This window comes from Triturus cristatus, chromosome 8 (assembly GCF_964204655.1).
Source record: "Triturus cristatus chromosome 8, aTriCri1.1, whole genome shotgun sequence".
Taxonomy (NCBI): Eukaryota; Metazoa; Chordata; class Amphibia; order Caudata; family Salamandridae; genus Triturus; species Triturus cristatus.
In genome coordinates this window covers 476,910,053-476,933,392 of record NC_140591.1, presented here as the reverse complement: position 1 = coordinate 476,933,392, position 23,340 = coordinate 476,910,053, and positions in this window count along the sequence as shown.

Here is a 23,340-nt window from a genome sequence, read left to right as displayed (position 1 = left end):
GTTCGATGTTCCATCCTCCTTCGCATGGACAATGTTTCTGCGGTCCGCTACATCAACCATCTCGGCGGTACCAAATCCAAACCCCTTGCAGAATGGGCAAAGAGCCTTTGGGAGTATTGCCTGACAAACCAGCTTTCCTTGATGGCGGAGTATCTTCCGGGAGATCTCAATTCTGTGGCAGATTGGCATTCTCGATATCTTCGAGATTCCAGAGATTGAAAGCTGCTGCCATCCGTCTTCCTAGCCCTTTCTCACAAATGGTGTCCTTTTTATATAGATTTCTTCGCTTCCCATCTCAACTCTCAGTTGCCCCGCTTCTTTAGCTGGGGTCCAGATCTTTCAGCCCTAGCAACGGATGCTTTCCTTCAAGATTGGTCTCTCCACCTCAACTACGCATTTCCTCCTTTCCTCATGATCAACAGAGTACTTTCCCAGGTGCGTCGTCAGTCGACACCCCTGGTCTTGGTAGTCCCGTTTTGGCAATCTCAAATCTGGTTCCCGTCCCTGTTGGAAATGGCGGAAGATTTTCCAGTTCTTTTTCCGACGCACGAGGACTTGCTTCTGAATCCCCTGGGACATCCACACAGCCTCATTCTAAACAACTCCCTGGTTTTGTCTGCCTGGAAGGTTTCCGGCCTGCCCCTTCTGACATCCTCATTTCGCAAGAGGCTTCTCACTTTATCAGCAAGGCCTGGGCTCCTGGGACCTCTAAAGCTTACAAATCCGCTTGGTCACTTTGGGCAAGCTGGTGTCTGGGAAGGCATATTGATCCCCTTTCAGCCCCTCTAAATTTTGTGGTCAATTTCCTGACCTCTGAAGCTAGTGGGGGTAAGTCTTACAGAACAGTTAACTTGTACAGGTCTGCCATTTCCCTCAACCATTCTCCTATCGACGGAAAGCCAGTTGCGCTCACCCTTTGATCTGCCGTCTTCTGAAAGGAGTTTGTTGTTCCAAACCTCCGTTGGCTAAGTATTACAGTTTATGGGATGTTTCTGTAGTTCTCAAGTTGTTTTCTGACTGGCCAGATTACGCTGCACTTTCTCTAAAAATGTTATCTGCTAAACTTACCATGCTTTTGTGCCTTGTTTCCATTAAACGTGTTTCTGATGTTAAAGCTTTGGATATTTCATCTCGTCAATTTTCTCCTACAGGTGTTGTGTTTCAGATTTATAGACGAACTAAAACAAACTTGAATTCTGTGTTATACCCTTATTTCCCCGCTCATCCCAAGTTATGTGTATGCCAATGTTTGAGCAAAGGACTTCTGATCTCAGAGCGCCCTCTCATTCCCAGCTCCTCATTTCTTTCCGTAAACCCCACCTTCCTGTCTCCTCCGCTACCCTGGACCGTTGGGTGTGTTGGGTTATGTCCCTTGCGGGCATTGATGTCTCCGTTTTCGGAGCTCATTCCACCAGGGGGGCCATGGCTTCTAAGGCCTTTTGGGCAGGCTCCCGTCTAGAGGACATTCTGAGATCAGCTGACTGGACTAATGACAATGTTTTTCGTATGTTTTATTGCAAACCGATTGATACTGTGGCTTCTTTAGTGGTGGATATGCTTTAAACAAGCATAATAGGAGCCTTCGGTCTTGACATAAAATGTAGATTTTCCTAGTTGTTATGACGGAAAGTCTTAATTTTATTAAAGACACGGAGGCAAGTATTATCCCGCCTCTACACTACTAATCTGTGTTCTCCCTCCCTTCAGCGAATCCGGCCTTGCCGCCTGCATCTTCGTGATGGTCCGGTTCAACAATGGATATGGACTTCTCCCCATCAGAGCATCTCTCCTTCCTGTTTGGAGTCATCTACGGCGAATCCTGCTGTTCGTTCCCTCTGGATGGATTTGGTTCAAGAAGTTTGTTCCTGGACTTTGGCGCTCTCTATTGTTTTGGCAATTGTTCCACTGTTTTCTGACTTTATCTGACCTGCTCATCAGCGAAAAGAGGAAGCTACGCAGTCAGATGTGACATTTTATTGGATATTATCTAATGATTGTTTATTAGGTCTCATTTTTCTTGTGTTCCCATTTGCCAGTATGTTTACCTGGGCCCCTGGGAACTGTAGTTTTGCACTTATCTTGGCTGCTGTATAATAAATGCAAGATAAGAAAAGCATAATACTCGCCTCTGTGTCTTTAATAAAATTAAGACTTTCCGTCATGACAACTAGGAAAATCTACATTATTTCAAACATTTTCAGCATTCATGATATGGTTATTATAAAAAGCTTTTTTGCTCAATCATAGTTACATTTTACTCGATAGTGTTGTTTAAATTTCTCTTTCTTTGTTTGTGAATAGTTTCTCCACCACTCCTTTCTAATTATTTCTTCGTTAGTTTTGATCCTGTCTTTTTCTTTTGTAAAACCATGTTTATTTTTCTTTGCTTTTGCGGGCTGCATTGTCAATTGAAGTGTTTCATCGGAGATATCTTGGAGTTTATTGCAAAAAATCTCCAGAGATCACACCATTCTAATTAAAAATAACTTTAGATGCTATCTGAAGATGGCATTTTTAAGTTTATGCTAGACCTAATTTCCTTTATAGGCTCTTTTCTATGAGAGAGAGATGTTCATTGTATATAAAACAGTACGATGATCTGATCATAGAACTAGGAGAGATGCTTACATTGCATAAGAGCTCCGTTTGGGGGCTTTGTGTTTGATGGTTTCAATAAATGGTTTCAGTAAATTTAATTTAAATCCAATTTTAAGTAGGACGGGCTTATATTGAAAGGTTTTCATATTGTAAGCTCAGGCGAAAGATGGTGTCTCCAGTGCCCACATATTCTCTGTCTATTGGCGGTGGTCTATATGCCAACAGATAACTTTCAGTGTGCACAAACAGCAGCTTTCCCCAGCAGGCATTCTGCTTGATCAGCAAATTCAAATGTTTGCTCTTTCAAAATGAGTTGTTCTTGTATTATGAGTGCCAAGCCTTCACACCCTATGTTTCTCGCACACACTTATAGTGCGTTGGAAGGAGACTGTGCAACCAAGGTGCACATGCCTCGTGCAACCATTTTCTGAGTATATATCTCATTAACTTGCAGCCTCATGCATCAAGCCAAAATCCAGTCGGTAAAATACCGATTCGCTAATAGCTCCCGGTATTGAGTTAAAAATACCCAATCCCAATGCATCAACCCAAAAGCAAAAATCGCTATTTAAGGAATCCTTAAATAGCGATTCCTTAAATAGCGATAGCATTTAAGGAATCCCAAATTGAGATTCCTTAATTTAAGGAATCTCAATTTGGGATTCCTTAAATGCAATGCATGAAAGTTAAAAAATTAGCGAATTCGCTAATAGGGGGAGCAAATTACCATGAAGATGAACTGCATGGTAATTTGCTAAAAGTTTGAAAAATGCACTTTTGTGCATGTTTCAAAGTTTCATGTTGCGCACACACATGCCCTTAGAGCATGTGTGTGTGCAACATATGTGCACATATCAATTTCAGGGGTGCAATAGGGTGTCATTTTGACACCCTTGCACCCTTGAAATTGCATGAGCAATTTGCGAGAACCTACTGGTACTCGCCATTTGCTCATGCAATCTCCAATTCATTCCTATGGGCCTGGAGGTCCATAGGAATGATTGGGATGGCATTCCTTAATTGCTACTCGCAATTTGCTAGTAGCAATTAAGGAAAGTTAAGGAATCGCTATTTGAATAGCGATTCCTACATGCATAGCGTTTTGCTATTTCTTATTAGCGAATCCTTATTTTTCGCTAATAAGGAATCGCAAATGGCATTGTTGATGCATGTGCCCCTAACTCTCTTATCAGGAGGATGGAGCCCAGAAGCACAGAGTGAGACCTTCCTAATGTCTGGTCTGAAACTAAGCCACTCCTTGGTCATTGCAGGGCTTGTTTTGACCTGAAATTATGTCAGCTGTTCAGAGGTGTAGGTGAGAGTCAATATCTCTTGCCAACCTGTCCTCCTCTGGTTCAAGACAGGCACATATTGATTTTCTTTTTACACACTGGCATATTGTGCATGCAATTAAAGTTTCGGGTTTGTCATGACATCAGACCCAATATGCAGTCCTAGTCTGATCCCTCTAAGTGACGATATCTCCTTCAGTATAGTTACTCAACATAATAAATCTGAAACACCATAGCTTGTCAGTCTATCAAAGCCCCTGCAAAATCCCCGAGCAACTAAAATTGACTAAGGGCTTCCATCAGACAGGAGCATATGCCGCCCAGCAGCACAACACAACCCCGAATCTGTATCCCCACCACCAGCACCAATCATATTTCCTGACAGTGGCTCTTAGCAGAAATCTGACTATGCCCTTATGTCAAATCCTTTTTAGGAGTTCCAGAGCAATCAGGAGTACTCATTGAAACAATGGGAGTCTTTTACCACTGATGTTGTGAGGCTTTGCCTTACCGTGGAACCTCACCTGAAATCCAAGTGCACCCCTTTACCACTTGACTCTGAGGGTAGTAAAGTCAAGCAGTCCAAGTCTTACTCAGAGATGTAGAGTGGGGAATACAATCAAAACTCAATAGAACATGTAACAACAATGAATAAGCCATTTTCAGAATAGTGCTTTAACTTACCAATAAAAACTACCTTAATCACAACTCATTACTGTAAAAACAAGTTAAATGGCAACAACAACTCACATTATTCCGTGAACTAATCACTAAAGCCTCAATTATGAGTTGGGGGCAGAATTCCAGAGTGAAATTTCTCTGTGGCTGAATCAACACCAAAGCTGATTTTACAGGACTGTAAAATTACTTTATTCTTTTACTGCAATGGTAGTCTGACCTCGCCACATGGTCCCTCCTAACGTCCTCCTATGGCAAGGTCTATGTCTTCTAATGTCAACAGAATGGAGGAATGGGGTGCAGCTGGGCGGTCCCTGTCAAAAGAACCCAAAACAAAAGCCACAAAATCGGGAGAGACTTCCCCTTTGCAGATAGCTCTCAACACGTTGGGGGAAACGTCTGGGGAAGAATGATTAGGAGGACCATCTGGGGCATATTACCAAGAACGGTGTTAAAATTATCGCTGCTTTAGCGCCAGGAAACTGCCGCTAAAGCGGTGATAATGGGCTTGATAATATGCCCTAGAGAATTCCAATAGAAGCCCATGTTCACACCAGAACTATTGGAATTCTCAATGGCATATTATCAAGCCCATTATTGCCGCTTTAGCGGCACTTTCCTGCCACTAAAGTGGCGATAATTTTAACGCCGTTCTTGATAATGTGCCCTCTGTCTCTTATCTTCTACATTCTTCTGCAATTTTCACTGTTGTCCGCCAGGCTCTCTTCAACCACCCTTTTATTTACCACTCACAAACAGGTGATCCAAAATGGATTTCTTGACTTGCCTCAGTCAAGCTCACTGCACAGTGGCATCCTACTACACATACATAGGCTAAACTTCAAAGCGACATCCATGTTCCACATGAATGTCGTGAAACAATCAGTTGCATGGGACTAACATACACATTTAAACAGAACTAAGGAAGCAACTTCCCTTGTGGGGCAACATGTAAAGAGGCCTTTCCGGCATTTACAGTCATTTGCTTTCCCTCCTGTCAGAACTCCTGAGTCCAGCGCAGTGCTGGTTGTCTGCCTCTTTAAAGCAGGGTGTACATGGTAAGCCCCATCCAGACCTCAGCACCCAGCTGTATGTCACATTCTGCGTCTCATTTATTTTTGTTTAAATGTATTTGTATTAATTTTTAAAGTTTGGAGGTTATGCAATTTTTCAATATTTCAGTACACTTTAGACAGTATTATTAGCATGCATTTTTAAATCGTCCGTATCATTACACTTACAGCAGCGTTCCAATAATGCATATCTAGTTTAACCAATAGTACATTATCAACATGGTGGCACTCCTGCTTGATTCAAATTAATCAGCCTGAGAGGTGAAGACTTGAACTGTATACAACACAACATGAACATAAACCAAAGGGTATCTCATATTGACTCTAGTGCATAGTAATAACTGTACTGGTTTCTCGTGATAACATGATACACTTCCAATTTCCTGTTGCTACTGGCACTCGTTGCTCGCCGGCTTATTGCGCTCGGGTATGTTTTGAATAGAGTTTTTCCTGTCGGACATCATGCACATTGCGCAATGGTCACTTGCCATATATTATGTGAGTTTACTTGGATAACAATCAGTGAGGGGCGATGCGTTTGGCTTCGCACCTATGTGTCTGAGCAGGTTAGGGACGTGGAGTATGCGTTCTGGTTGTGTTACTCAGGACCGGGACACATCTCTGTTGGAGGAGCGAGTGGGCTCGACAGGCTGATTCTGCCATATAATACGAAAGTCCTCCAGGATCGCATCCCAGCATCCCGCCAGTGGCTGCCTACGGATTCTTATCGCGTCCTCCCTATGCAGTGCTATGCTCTCTGCTTGTGCCAAGCAGAGCAACGACTGAAACCAGGCCCTCTCCACTGGCGGGTCAGGCGACTTCCAGTGTTTCGTGATCAGTCGCTTGGCTACTATAAGGCCTAAATCTATATACCGTGATGTCACTTTTTATTTGGTAGTTCTGCGGTATAAACCCCGTATGCACACCTCCCAGGTCCAATTCAGTGTACGGTCTGTGCATTGCGCTAAAGACATAGTGACTGTTCTCCAGTATTGCTGTATGTCCGGGCAGGACCAGACCATATGAAGTAAGTCGGCCCCAACTTCACCGCATCACAGGCAGCTGGCATCTGTCCGATTAAAATACTTATTGATCTTGGCTGGTGTTATATAGGCTCTATGAGCTATATAGTACTGGATAAGCCGGAATCTTGCATTGCGGGGGATCCGAGTGGGACCCTCTAGAATGTCACATTCTGTGTCTCATAGAACCATGTTCCACTGATAATCATTCACAAACCTTCCATACAGTGGTGGAGATTAACAAATTCAAAAACTGCTATGACAACAAATGTTATTCAAGAATCTTTCAATGTAAACATTCTGTACATTGCATAAGTAAGGTGACAATTCCAACTCATGGAAAGGTTCTCCATGTGTCGGCGCATTGAAAGTGAAAATTTGTGAAGAATGTGCAAACAAATTATTGAATACATTAATTACCGGACTTTGAGAAATCCATGCCATCTAATTTTTTCTCTAAAGGATTCTCACCCTGAAACATATGTCTTTTTGGTTAAGATACTCTTTGGTTAGGCGCACTGCATGTATTTTTGCACATTCTTCACTTTTTTTCAATGTCATTGGGCCTGATTCACAGAACTAACTTAAGACAAAATCCTAAACTTACTACCATTTTGGTATTCACAGAAGGCACTTACTCATTTTGGTATTCACAGAAGGCACTTACTCATTTTGGTATTCACAGAAGTTAGGAGTCCTAACTTTAGGACTCCTAAATGCCTTCTGTGAATACCGAAAGTCTTAAAGTTAGGTTTTTTCTCATTGTAGGAGTAGTAAAGTCACGACTCCTAACTTTAAGACTCCCAAATGCCTTGTTTGAATACCAAAAGTCTTAAAGTTAGGATTTTTTTCAGTTTAGGAGTTGTAAAGTTAGGACTCCTTACTTTAGGACTCCTAAATGCCTTCTGTGAATACCAAAATCTTAAAGTTAGGATTTTTCGCAGTTTAGGAGAAAAATTCTAACTTTAAGATTTTCGGTATTCACAGAAGGCATTTAGGAGTTCTAAAGTTAGGACTCCTAACTTCTGTGAATACCGAAATGAGTAAGTGCCTTCTGTGAATACCAAAATGAGTAAGTGCCTTCTGTGAATACCAAAATGGTAGTAAGTTTAGGATTTTGCCTTTAAGTTAGTTTTGTGAATCGGGCCCCTAGTGCCTCCACATGTAGCAGCTTTCCACATATTTGAACTGTCACTTGATATGTACAGAACTCACTCCAGGAACTTCCAATACCTGTAAATACTAAATAGGCACTGTCTGGTGTTCTGTATATGTGCTATTTATCAGATGAGGTATTTAGCACATTCGTTAAATCGCACACATTCTATAGTTAGCACATGTAATAAATACCGATTCCACGGTATACACCAATCTTATGATCAGTGTTACTTAACACTTGTTATTTACCGAACCCTGTGGAAGCGGTATTTACCCAATGTGCTAGTTTGGTGTTCTTTACCATCAAATTCGTCATGGAGGCTGTGCGAAAACAGTGTAGATGTGATAATTATACTACAATTCAAAATTCCGATCACATTGCAAACACCTGGTTGCAGAGGGATCGAAATTTAGCCCTTAATTTGTAATGATTGCCCTTGCCCAACAAATACGACTGGTATGTATACCAAAAATGGTGACAAAAGAAGATGCACTCGGTAACACATCATGCTCCTCTGCAGTTAAAAACCTACACACAAATCAAAAACCTATGTATGCAATACAGAATATTATTGCACACCTGAGTCCCAAATTTCTGAAAATACTATTTGTGCATACTGACATCATCATAAATGTTAACCCTATTGGGAGGTTAACAGAAATATGATGTGAATGCGTGGAATGCACTTTAAAGTGCTATGTGTTCTATAAGGTTTGAAAGGCATATCTATGAAAAATGTATGTTTATATGACCATAGCATCATCACATTCGACATATGTTCAGTATTATGATTAAAGGAATGTGATCATTCAAGTTGTTGTTCTGTGATAGGGACTTTACCCAAATGGTGATAGGGGACTTCACACATTTTTCACAAGTTCGAAGGGGAATGGGGGGTGAATATTTATGAGTTGTGCTTGTCTGCGAAGAATACCATTCTTTCAGATGAGCCCCATGCCAGGGTGTCAGCTTGAAATTCTTTTATTGCTTACTTCCATCATCATTTACGATTTTTATTTCAGCTAAAGTACCCCGACTAATAGATGTAAGAGAAAGCTAATATGGTTTTAATGTGACTTTCCTTAATAGTGCGAAATGGGACATTATGTTCACGATCTTTTATTAATTGTTCTGCGTGCCCGCCTGCAGTTCAGTCTTTTTATGTATGCTGTGCTGATACCATCCATTTCAAGGATGTGTCTGCCAGGATTGTATTTTTCTGGCATTTCAAGCTCTTTATTGTAACTATTGAACATGTGAGACTTGCCCGTTGAAGGCATCATCGGTTCTTATGGGCACATGTGTGGGCTACGATTGGGGGTGACCTTACAGAGCACTGGTGCCAGTGCCATCTTAAGGGTTTTGGGGGTCCTGGGCCAAACATATTTTGTGGGCCCCTGATCAGAACAGATTTAGATTTATGATCCAATTTCATCTTTTTCATGTAATCGTTGGCTAGGTCACTGACACTGCAGAGGCACACTCCTCAAAATTTTAAATGTGTTTCCTTTAAATATTCAGAGATAGAGATTTGTCTTTTCTATACTGTAATATAGCAGCAGCTCACTAATATTATTGTAAATAAACTCTGCGACCCACTGACCTTCCTATTATTTAAAGTCCTGATTTTATCTAAAAGGGACCTTTTTTATAGATGTTACATGGTACTGAAAAACATTTTTAGTTTGAAAGGAGTTTATTTGCTAAGAAAATAAGATATGATACAGTAATCAATGAATAATACATAAGTACAGAATAATACAGCTAAAATATCTGGGGAGAGGTGAAGGAGCAAAGAAAGAAAAGATAAGGGGTTAGAAAGTTAGAAAAGAAGGGGGAGGGTTATAACATCCATACTAGTCATTATATGCGATAAAACAACAGTTATGCATAAAAGTTCCTACTATATTGAATTATTCTATAACTATAAGATAAATATTAATTAAAACAACAGTATTTGTAAAATCTAGGAGGTTTGGATACTTCTTCAATGCAAGGGTTATGTGAAGATAGCTTTTTGGCTGAGACATTTAGGAACTCAGTAACGGGCAACCAAAGTATCTCTCATTTAATAGCAAGCGTGGTTGGGTGTACATAGGCTCTATCCAACCTATGGTTGTAGCAAATTTCATACCACCATGCTTCAAAGAACCTCACAGATGTATCTTTCCATGACTTAGTGATCTGCTGAAATGCAACAGCTATGAGCAAATCAATAATAGGACCAAACTTCGGAGATACTACCTAGAAAAATGTGTGAAAAAGAGAAAAGGACATGGGAGTGACAGATAGTATTAATTTGTCGTCAAACTTGGGTCAAAAAGTATGAATTGCTGGGAAGTCAAAAAGCCTATGTTTGAGGTCTGCTAATGGGGCATTACATGACCAACAAATAGAAGGGATGTCAGGATTATTTTATGTAATTTAGCTGGTGTGATTAGGAGTCTATTATAAAAAAAGAATAAAGTTTGAGTAGTATTTGCTACACTAGAGAACTTCCTCACTTTATTCCAGATTTTATTCCGTATTGGAATAGGAAAGGATTCACCCAAATCAGATTCCGAACTACATTCCATGTTAGATTTATCACGAGAAGTAGGAATATCCATACATTTTTTGTATATTAGAGAAGCAGAAGGGGAATTACTTAAAATGATGTGGTAATAGGAGATGAGGAGGTAAGAGCATGAGAGGAGATTAAAGAATCATAAGAAATTTGGGCAGCTGCTGTTAAAGATATATAATTGGAATGATATGAAGAGGGAAGAGAAAAATGGGGTTGTAATACTGAAAAGAGTATACAGATACCATCTTGAAAAAGTTGATGCGTCCATTTTAAGCCATCATTTACTAAATCTTTCCAGAAAATATACCTATTGTTAAGTTTATTGGGCCCGATTCACAGAACTAACTTAAGACAAAATCCTAAACTTACTAACATTTTCGTATTCACAGAAGGCACTTACTCATTTTGGTATTCACAGAAGACACTTACTCATTTCGGTATTCACAGAAGTTAGCAGTCCTAAGTTTAGGACTCCTAAATGCCTTCTCTGAATACCGAAAGTCTTAAAATTAGGATTGTTCTCAGTTTAGGAGTCCTAAAGTTAGGACTCCTAACTTTACTACTACTAAACTGAGAAAAGCCTAATTTTAAGGCTTTCGGTATTCACAGAAGGCATTTACGAGTCCTAAAGTTAGGAGTCCTAACTTTACTACTACTAAATTGAGAAAAATCCTTATTTTAAGATTTTCGGTATTCACAGAAGGCATTTAGGAGTCCTAAAGTTAGAAGTCCTAACTATACTACTACTAAACTGAGAAAAATCCTAATTTTAAGGCTTTCGGTATTCACAGAAGGCATTTAGGAGTCCTAAAGTTAGGACTCCTAACTTCTGTGAATACCGAAATGAGTAAGTGCCTTCTGTGAATACCGAAATGAGTAAGTGCCTTCTGTGAATACCAAAATGGTAGTAAGTTTAGGATTTGGTCTTAAGTTAGTTCTGTGAATCGGGCCCAATATGTTTATTATACCAAATTGATGAATTTAAAAATTGTGTACGTTCATCAAGAGCAGATGAGAAAAGTGGTTAGAAGATTTTATGAGCATTTCTAAGGATAGGGAGAGATAGCGATAAGGGTACATGGGAAAGAGAAATATATTCTTTGAAGGAAAAAGGATGAAAAACAGGATCTTTCAATGAAGATCAAAATTAGAATCAGTTCCACTTTCAGACAATAAAAAGGAGGAATGTTTAAGAAAAAGTAAGGTGTGGTAGGAATAAAAATCTGGAAAATTAACGCCACCCATGTGTTTAGGCTTTTTAAGTTTACAGAGAGACATCCTAGTACATTTATTATGCCATAAAAATGTTGAAAGAATATTAAATACAGTTTTATATACAGATTTAGGAATATTAATGGGAATATTGGATAGATAGAACAATATCACCGGAACAAGCATCATTTTTATAGAATCCAATCTGCCCCACCAGGATAAAAAAATGGGGTGCCAACGTGATGTGGAAGTGGATAAAGATGTTTGTAATTCTTTTAGATTAAAAGCAACAGTATCTTTAATAGAGGGAGTAAGCCACATTTCAAGATATTTGATTTTAACTGGATTCCAATGATAAGAAGACGATAAGAAATCAACATGAAAACAAAGCTTGTTTAGTGGAAGGATCTCACATTTGTCAGCATTGAGTTTATAAGCTGAAACGAGAGCAAAGTCAGTCACCGCTGATAAAAATGCTGGTAGGGAGGATTGCGGGTTTGAAATAAATATTAAAATGTCATCCGCATATACTGACAGTTTTAACTGGTTAGTTCCATAAGAGAAACCTGCAATGTTTGTGTTTGCCCATATTTTTATTAAAAAAGGCTCTAGGGAAAGGATAAATAAAAGTGGAGATAATGGGCAACCTTGCCGAACTCCTCGATGAAGTGGAAAAGAAGGAGAAACAAGACCATTAGCTAAAATAAATTAGCTGAAATAGACAAATCAACGCTTCCTGAAAAGATCCTTCTGATTTTTGAGTAGAAATAAAATATGCAAATAATTGATGTAATTTGGGAAGAAGGAGTAGGGAGAAGTGTGAGTAGAATTCAATGGTAAAACCATCAGGACCATGGGCTTTCCCTTTTTAATAGCTTAAATAGCAGTGAGAATGTTACTAATGTGAATATCTTCTTCCAAGGAAGAGAAATCTACATTAAGGGAAGAAGGTGGGGGAATGGAGGATAAATATTGAACAATATCCGACAGTTGAGAAGTAGAATCAGGAGTATAGAGTTTCTGATAAAAGTTTGTAAACTCTAAAAGAAAATCCTCATTTTTATGAACTGATGTATTGGTTGAAGTTAAAATGGATTCAATTTTAGTGTGTTCTTTTTTAATCTTGAGATAATTGGCAAGAAGACTACCAGCTTTATTTTGTGCACTATAATATTTAGCACTAGATTTAAGTAAATATAAGTTAGCAGAATCAGTTGAAAGTTTATTAAAAGTAAACTTGGCCTTTAAAAATTCATTCAAGTCAGATTGGGTTTTTGTAGTGTAATAGGAATGCTCCAATTGCCTAATACGTGATCTAAGCAATTGTATGGTTTGGGAGGATGCTCTCCGTTTCTGAGCTACAAATGAAATAATGAGGGGGCATATTACCAAGCATGGCATTAAAATTATCGCTGCTATAAAATTCCCATAGAAGTCCATGTTCTGAGGGGGAACATGGGCTTCTATTGGAATTCTCCTGGGCATATTATCAAGCCCATTATCGCCGCTTTAGCAGCAGTTTTCTGCCGCTAAAGCGGCGATAATTTTAACGCCTTTTCTTGATAATATGCCCGAAGTCCCGAGAAGCAGCTTTAAAGGTGTCCCTAATAAGTTGAGGAGAGGTATGGGGAGATTAGTTTTCTATAAAGAAAGTGTCTGCAAACTTCTGAAAAGCGGGTGTAAATTTAGGGTCCAATAGAAGGGCATTATTAAATCTCCACATCCTAGTTCCTTCAATGGGAGGGAGTAGGTCTAAATCCAAGGATATAGGAGCGTGGTCAGAAATGAATATAGATCCAATGTCTGAATGGAAAATATGTTGAGTAAGGGCTTTAGGAATAATAAATAGTATATACGGGATTGTGAACCGGTGAGAAATAAGAATATTCTTGGAGAGTGGGGTGACATAGTCTCCAAGCATCAACAAGGGATCTTTGACTTATAGCAGATGTAAATTGAGTGTGTATGGAGGAGGGAATACATTTAGATTTAGAGCATCTATCTATGAAGGGATCCACAATCATATTACAATCTCTACCCAATATTAAATAATCATTAGTATATACCATCAATGTAGATGGAATCTGAGGCCCAAAAAGTTTATCGGAAGTGGTGGGTGCATATAAATTAAAAATAGTCAGAGGAATTTTATTAACTAGCAACGAAACTGAAATCCATCTACCTTCAGAGTCTGCATCTTGATGTATGAATTGAATATCTAAACGCTTATGACTAAGGTTAGCTACACCATTACGTTTGCCCGAACCCGGTGATGCGTAAACATGGCTCACCCATTGGGGTTGAAGCTTGGCAATTTCCGTACTTGTTACATGAATTTCTTGTAATAAAACTATATGCCTTTTAACCCAGCAATATGCGATAAAACTCGTTGACGTTTTATGGGGAACCCAAACCTTTAACATTCCAGGATATAACGTATAACGACATATACATAAGCAAAACATTTAAGGAAGCTTAATGTGAACTGCAAATAGTAAAATACAATAAAGCAACATAAGTAAATCCTTCAATAAGAAGAACCCAAGAAGAAAAGCATTATGCACAAATAAGAGAGATATGAAGTAGGAAAGATTATTATAGCAAAACAAAAAATGAGCAATAGTGGAAAGAAAAAAGGAAGGCCAGTGAGAGGAGTAGAGAGGAAGAAATGGATGTGAAGAGAAAATCAGAATCTGTATGAAAAGAGGAGAAAACAAAGCAAATAAAGAAAAAAGGATAGAAGAAATACATTGGAAAAGAGCAATACAAAAATAGAATGATAGGAAATCAAAAAGAAAGACGAAAAGACATACCACAAACATATAATGAACACGGGGGTGGTGGAGCCACATAAGGAAGACGGCACAATCAAGCGGGAAACTCCAGGACGAAGACGAGAAGGGGAGACATCCTCCAGGCGGGAAAAGGGGACCGTATAGTAGAGGACCACGATAAACCGCACCTGACAGTAGAAAAGAAATTGATTAAAAGAAGTACAACAAAAGACAATAAGAACAAAATATCAATATGATGAAAATGAAGATACATAACAAACAATAAGGAAACAATCAAAACATGAACGAGGAATCTCCATGTTTTCTTCTTTGCTGGCATCTTAGAAATGCAGGCGAGCCGATTCTTCATAGACAGTGGTCTTATTGTTATAAGTCACGTTCATAAGGCAAGGATGGAACAAACCATATCTAGCATTCAAACCGCGAAGAGCAAGTTTCATGTCCAAAAATGTTGGTCTGCTGTTGCTTTGGCTTAGTCTTGAGCGAAGAACAAATTGGATCCCTGCCAAGAAAATTTTCCTTTAAGTCTGGCAGCTTGTAGAATTTTAAGCAAATCAGTGTACTCCAAAAAATATTAAATAATGCTTCTTGGTTTGGCTGAGAAAGATGAAAATCTTGGGTTCTGTCCCAAGCAATGAGCTCTCTGAAAATTCAATTTTGGAGCCTCGGGAAGACCCAGAAGATTCGGAAGAAAGGATTGAAAAAAGGATAGAGGATCTGCAACCTCAAGACCCTCTGACAGGCCATAAATGCACAAATTATGACGCCTATTATGGTTTTCCAAATTTTCCACTTTCTGTTTAAGGTGTGAATCTCCAAATGTAAGGAAGGAACTTGATTGGTAACATCTTGAATACAGTCCACTCGTTGTTCTAGGTGGGTAACCTTTTGTTCCGTGTTAGACCATTTGTTCTCAAGACTTTGGAGACGAGTATTTGTGTCTTCCATGTAAGGTTTGAGAGCACAAATTTCCTCCAAATGCAATTCCATAGATATTGACGTCGAAGAATTAGAAGGAGAAGGTGGGTCTTTTTTGACGTGTTTGCCTGTTACAGACAATGAGGCAGCAGGTATTTTAGAGGATTGTTTAGATGCATTGCGAGGCACAGTGGGCTTCACACCCCCATTGGCAGCAGAACCAGTGTCCAGTTCTTCCATATTTTCTTGTAATATGCTAAAGGGGTTGTAATCCTCTAATGAAGTAGAGTTAGAGGAGATAACACTACCACAGGTAGAGTGCTCTTTTGCCATAACATATAAACCAAGCAGGAGCTCCTTATACCAAAGAGGCAAAATGAAGTAAGGAACTGAAAAGAATAACTCTGTGACAGGGTTTTCCCCAATAGAAGATATGCTTATATGCAATACATGAGGGGAAAAAAGAAGTAAAAAAGTACATTCTGAGGAAATGATCAAAGCCACTTTTTACCAAAAGGCATGAGGGGCACAAAAACAATGTTAATAGCCCTAAAAGAGTGTAAGCGGCATAAGGTGAAAGTCTGGTCAGGAAAAGCAACTCGAGGAGAAAGTGCGGTCGAGAAATTCAAAAACAAAATGGCGGCTGCAAGTATCGTTGCGGAGCTAAACAGTAAAGAAAAGGCAGTTAGCCCTCACCCAGCACATGGCAAAACAGTTCAAAGGGTGCCGCTGAGCTTCATAATTGTTTTCATGCAGCTGCGAGGTCCAAGCTATGGGAAACACCGCCAGGAGAGAATTCACCTGCTCACCCCGTCATGGAACTCCACGGCAGTGCGGCCATCTTCGTTGGCGCCAAAGCCTTGCCACCGGTACTGAAAAACATAAACACAACATTTCGCTACAAAATGTCTGTAACAAGCTACCCACAAGGTACCTATATTAAAAATACTTTAAATGAAAACATTGAATTTAAAGTAATCTGTGCTTAAAAATGCATCAAGGTCATCAGGGCAAGACTGTGTGGAGAACAGAGCCAGATATATCAGGGCCTTCCTGAAAGGCTGGGGACCTGGAGCTGAGCCCACTTTTCCCATGTCTTAAAACGTCTCTGACTCGTGCAGGACAAGAGACTTTGTCAGTCCTGTATGTAGTATGAAGAAGCATCAAGGACAAGGAAAATAAACCCTGTGGAGGAATTCCAACCAGTAGGATACTGGACACCAATTTCTGTAAAAAAAGAGTGGAAAGGCAAGGAAGAAGGGGGACAAAGGGCACAAGAAGCAAAGGAGAGCTAGTATGAGCCTGAGTGGAGATAAGCTCTCCTATTAGTAGAAGAATGATTGCGATGGTGAGGTTAATCATTGATAAAGATAAAAGGTGTGCATACTAAACATCGAAGTCAGAATATCGAGGGTACTAAATATCGAGGACAAATTATCAAAAACAATATTGACAGGCTAGTAAGTCTGCATTTTCTATAACTAACACCACATATGAACCTACAAGGTACGTAGATGTGGAGTTAGAAATATTAAATCTATACTTCCCTGTATACACTTACCTTTTGATATTTTGTCCCTAGAGAGTCTGCCCTCCATATTCTTGTAACACAATATTCTTCACTTCAATATTCAGTAGTTTAGTCAGATAAAAGACTTTCAGACTTGCATTGACGGCAACTATCAGACAGTTGAATGGACAAAGGAAACAAGAATCCCTGACCAGATCAACAAAACTGGAAGAATTCTACCCGGAGGCACCAGCTGGTAAGCTGACCAAGTGACAATGTGAGGCTATAGCCCAGAGTCTTTATGAGAAAGAGGGCCCATCAGGGAACAAGTGTGGAAGCTCCTCAACCGAGTCAATTTGCAAAGGAATGGAACAGTAGAGTTGCAGTACAGCGCAGGGCCGTCAAGCAATAGCGGGAGCCCTGCAGCCTAGTCATGCCATCCAGGAGCACCAAAGACGCAGTTTGGAGCTAGGGCAAGCTACTGCCTTGCTCACTGTATGGAGACAACATGAGTGTGTGCTACCTACATGTGGAGCAGAGAACAAAAAGTGAATGAGAGCTAATTTAGGAAAATATATATACAGGATTGAAAATAAAGGAAAAGGGAATATTACAGAAACACCAGTATCATCTCAGAGCAGAGGCGGAGACCCAATAAAGCTCCTGAGTTGAGAATTGGGTGGCAGTTACTTTGAGGTCAGACAACATTCTATTCAATTCAATGGGGCGCTGGTTTAAGAGGGCAGTGCTATGAAAACTAAGGAAGAAGGACAGGCTAAGAAGGAAATATTTACAGATGTGTTATTGCAAGGCCAAATACAAATAAATCAAGCAAAAAGCAGTGATAGAAATGCATAGATCAGTGACTGCCCTGTTTTCCACAGAACAGAAGCCAAAGAATAAAAAAAGGGGGTAAGATTCATATCTGCACACCTAAGAAAAACTTCCCATAATCATTGATAATGCCAGGCATCTCAAGTGGAAAGAACGACTGGATCATGTTTGATGACTTTGATGACAGTGTCCCAACAGGCAGACAAATAATAAATGTTGTCAGCCATGAATAGCATGGTACATGAAGAACCGTGTAGGCCAGGGAATCAATAGAATAATCAAGGAACAACTACTGACATTTTAGCAACTGATCAAAAGTACAAGACACACTGAAAAACCATTTTTCTCTTCTTAAAGCCAGTGCTTAATTGGAACCGGAGGTTTCTGGTGCTCCGGCCTGGCACTTAATTGTCAACACCCACAGTTCTGATAGTCTGCCATAAGGTGGCACTGTCTGGCTAATTTATCGATTACTGCAACAACAGTTAGTTATTAATTCAATATACATTAGAAATTGCTATTATCTGCCTCCCAAGCCATTCTTATAGGTTTGGGGGCCTGAAATAGTCCGAGTTGTCACGCTTGTAGGAGTGTAATGGTTAGTTGTGTTGTTACTATCATTGGTCACAAGGCAGGGGCAATGTATGGTGCAAGCTGCAGTGGCCTCCTGATGAGGGACATGACACTTATTTTTTTAAATTAAGTACTGCTCAAAGCAATATAATCTATGAATGATGCAAGTTCAATTTAGTAACACAAAAGAGAGACGTGATGGATGAGTTCAGAGCTTGTCTCAAGAGACTTATGCAGCATTGTGAGTTCCAATGAAGTCCACTTCAGGTTTTTTGAGGAATGAGTCTGATTGGTGACTATTAAGAAAGATCTACATGCTGGACAAAATACGCGAAATTATGAGAATTGACATCCAAGCTGAGATGCAAGTGAGGAAGATCAAAGTAGACAAGAACATTCATTTTGGCTACAAGAACAACAAGCCATAAAGAAGAGCCACTGAAACCATAATAATAGAGAGCAATCAAGAGCCTCAGCACTGAAACAGCACTCATCGCAGCCACTGACAATATTTGAATCATACCGGACTAAGCATAAACAGTGGCCCTTATCCTGCTCGACCTCTCCACAGCCTATGACATGATCTCCCATTAAACCCACATCAGAAGACTTGTTACTGACTTCAGCTTGTGAGATAGGTTTATCAAGAGAATCCTGCATACTCTTCGAGATAGAGGGCATTTCCAAAGATTCAAAATAATGTATAAGTGATGCTTGAGTAATTACCTGCGTCTCCTCATAGATCGTTTTGAAATGCTGCCGAAATACCCCTGAAATTTCATCTTTAGAATCTATTACCATATCCAAAACTGGATCTCTGATCTGAGTGACTGATTTCTGACTACCTTGGATTTTTGTGGCCAAGTGACATCCTATATGTTGACTCTCTTCATTAAGTTTTTGTTTATAGGCCTTACTCCCCTTGATTGCTTGTAGATGAAAACATTTCTTGAGTTTATCTTTGGCTGCTGCTAGGCCTTGCAGAAAACACATTTTTTGAGATTTGGACCCAGCTGTCTTTAAATTAACTCTAGGGGCCCGATTCACAGAACAAACTTAAGACAAAATCCTAAACTTACTACCATTTTGGTATTCACAGAATGCACTTACTACTTCTGGTATTCACAGAATGCACTTACTAATTTTGGCATTCACAGGATGAACTTACTACTTTTGATATTCACAGAATTGACTTACGCCTACTAACTTTACGTCCGCAGTCGGACCGGAATTTCCGCTCCTGGAGCGGGAATTCCGCACCCGGAGCGGGAATTCCGCTCCCGGGGTGGAATCTCCGCCTATGGGCCAGAATCTCTGATTCCGGGCCAGAATACACGAACTGTGGCCGTTGATCATTTTAGCCAAGGGTAAACACCTGTCCAAGTGCCTACCATCCCCCACCATGCATCAGCTAACACACTGCAGCCAATCCTAGCCCTGCAGCATGTATAAATGCAGAGCAGACACACACAAACCCTTTCAACATGTCACTGAATGTGTTTGTTGCACGCCCCTTGCCATGCGGCAAAACTACTTGAGGAGGAGGAGGAGAGCAGAGAGGATCTTCAGACAGAGGATCAACCTATTTGGAATGTCCAGCCAAGATGTAAGGGCCAGGTACCGTTTCCCTCCAGAAGTCATCTTGGATATGGTATGTGAGTGGGAGCAGGAACTTGACTCTGTGACCTGCTGCTCACTTGCAATACCAGCATATCTCAAGATCCTTTCTGCTCTCCATTTCTTTGCCACTGGGTCTTTCCAAAGGGTCTCCAGTGACCATGTGGGCATTTCCCAGGTGAGCCAGTTGCGGTGCCTGCGTCAGGTACTGAGATGCATCACTGCTAGAGCCCACAACCACATACAAATGCCACATACACTGGCCATGAGACAAAGGGCAGCACAAGATTTCTATCTCATTGCACAATTCCCACGTGTGCTGGGTGCAATTGATTGTACCCAGGTGGCCCTTCAGCCACCCCGCCGCATTGCACACATCTTCTGCAACAGACACCGATGGTATTCCATCAATGTGCAAGCTGTCTGTGATGCCAGTGAGAGGTTCATTAATGTGCATGGAGTGTTCCCAGGCAGTACCCATGGCAGCTTCATATTCCGCATGTCACCTCTTGCCCGGCGGATGGCTGTGGGAGAACTTGGCAACATGTGGCTACTGGGTAAGTACCAAGCACTAAACATGAGGGATATGTGTTATTGAAATGTCTGGATGCCCCCCAACATTAACCATTGTACAATAAGAATCATAAAGCTAAATACATGGCCCAACAGACACTGCATGTGTCTGTTGGGCCATGCGTGCAAAACCTGTACCTCAGCGTAGGTACAATAGGGCACACATACGGACTCGAACCATCATAGAGCACACTTTTGGTCTTTTGAAGTTGCAATTCAGATGTCTCGACCGTACAGGGGGTGTGCTGCTGTACTCCCCAGAAGTCATGGGCAAGATCATATTAGCCTGTTGTGTTTTGCACAACATTTCTTTAACGCATGGCTTACACATACCACTGGAACCTCGGCTAGCTCTGAATCTGGGAAACCGGGCCATTGCACATAACCGAGGTCAGGGCATGCAAGTCCGTGATCAGCTCGTTGCCACGTTTTTCACATGAGCAACCTGTAGTGTCATGGACAAAATGTGTCTGTTGTCAATTATGAAACTTGGATATACACGACTGTGTCAATAAATTCCATCCTGAGATGACTTTGCAAGCCACACTAACTGCATGTAAATCACAGCTGCTGACAGTAGTCAAAAGGTGGAGCGTGCCTCAGGTCATGTGCCCATGTCAGCGATCAGTGTAGTCCCTAAAAACAACTATTCATGCAGATGGCAAACTATAGATGTCCTGAGAGACCTACCTGGACCTTATGAGGATGGGTCACTTAATCACAAAAGACCATAACCATTGCATACTCAGGCCTGTGCCCTCAACAGATTTGACTCCCCTAAAAACGATGGGTCCAGAACATGAGTGATGATGTCATGGGTGAATCAGGCACCATGTGTCTGTGATATATCCACACTGCTCCACCCCAATGTTACGTAACACATCACACAACTCTGGTAATGAGCACTCAAAATGGACTACATGTACCATAATGCAAAGTAGGAGAAAATTAAACTGGGTTTTGATGTTGTGTCAGCCCCCCCCCGTCCATGCACAAATGTCATTAAATGGTCTGTTCCCCCTTTTGTTACATATTCATTATTCTCACCTGCACTGTCATTTCAGTCTTTTCCACAACAGAACAGCAGGATGGCCGTGGATTTGATTTCTGAATGTGGATGGATCAGGATGAATACAAAATAGCTGCTATCTATTTCCTGTGATGTATTTCCTGCCTCCCACTTCCTGTAAAACATTTCCTGTATGAAATAATGTGTTCCGGGTCATTTTAGGAGTTTACGGCCCGAAAACATACGTTCCGATTTCGGAGTGCAATGCACGTGCGAGGATCCGCCGCTCCGGAACCGGCTAGGGCATGCCGCAAGCGCTGGGAGGACCTAAAATGCTGGTCCCGGCACGAGGCTGAGGAGCTGGTGGGCCTATCTTCCCAGCACCATTTGCATCATCCTCGCCTCTCCCCACTGTACAGGAGGGTCCTGCGAGCAGCTTGGCTGACCCTCCATGCTCAGCTGGAGGAGCATGAGCTGCAGGACCTGGTAAGTGCATCATGTGCAATATGTGTCTGGGAGTATGACGTGAGTGAAACAGTGCTGTACCATTGTGTTTCCCATGCCTCCATTCACCAATTCCATGTCCATGAAGCAGACACCAAGATTAAAAAGGCACACTGTGGCATATAGACTGTACAGGTCTGAGTGCATTTTGGGAGTTGTAGTTTCTTCATGACAACTGGGTAAATGAGCCACACTTGTGCATTCTTATTGAAATCTGCTCTGCCAGCACCACTACCATTGAACCAAGGAAATCATAACTGATGTGTGCATTGGATGAGCAATGGTACAGACACTGTCCAGTGTGCGCATGGCAGACCAAAGGGTGTTGGATGCTGTGACTTGCATTGCATTTGTAGAGTTTGGGTTGAGACAGATCATCATCTGTCATGGAGTCAAGACAGACTTTGAGATCCTTGCATCACTCTTAAGTGCTTCTAAATTTGCAAGGTGTGTCCACTGACAGACGTCTCACCCTCAGTGGCCTGTATGACATTTCACATGTACAAGTAGCTGTCACAACGACCCACCACTGTTCAAGCCAATATGTGGCCCCGGATTGTCAGATTATGTGTGGGGACAGCAAAAGGCTAGACTCACAATGTAGCTTAAGAAATAGCCCAGACCCTATGTGGATGTGTGACCCACATTCAGCATTTGTCTTGTCCCATACAATGCTACAAAGCAGATGACACATGTCCAGACGTTAAATAGCTGCGACTCCATATCAATGGCCAAATTCAAATAAATCTCGACTCTTCATGTTTTGGAACCTGCACATGAAGCAGTGACAAGACACACAGATCACAAGAATGCCAAGGTTGAGGGTTGGCCAATACAGTTGTGTAAGCCACAAACATTCACGTGAGATGTCCATGTCAGACTCAATTCAGTAAATGACAGTGAACATACACGTAATGTAAGTTCATAAACACTGACAACTGTAGAGTGTGATCAGAGGAAAACAAAGTCTGACCTTGGCTCATCTATGTATGTGTCTCGTCCTGCATGAAACACCACCACATCAGGATTTTGCGTACATTTCAGCAGGCACAGCTGGCCAAATGGAAGAACAGCAGGACCAGGTCCGGAGCGGGAGGCTATCAGTGCGCCGGTGGCTATATCCTCTTTCCACCAGCGAGACAGAAGAGGATGAGGAGGGACCCTCAACATCAGGAGGCAAGGGGATTGCGCCCACCCGGACTGACAAGGAACACAACTCTGGTGCTACGTCCCGGTTGGAGGCTGTGGACATTGAAGGTAGGGGGAAGAACCCAACACCTCTGCCCATGATGTGGTGGAGAGCTACTCTCCGCCAGACTCTTCACCTGTGGGTCCTGATGAGGTGTCCCCGGGGCAGGCCAATGCCCAATCTGGGCTTGCCATCAGCCCCTCCCTACCTCTAGAGTC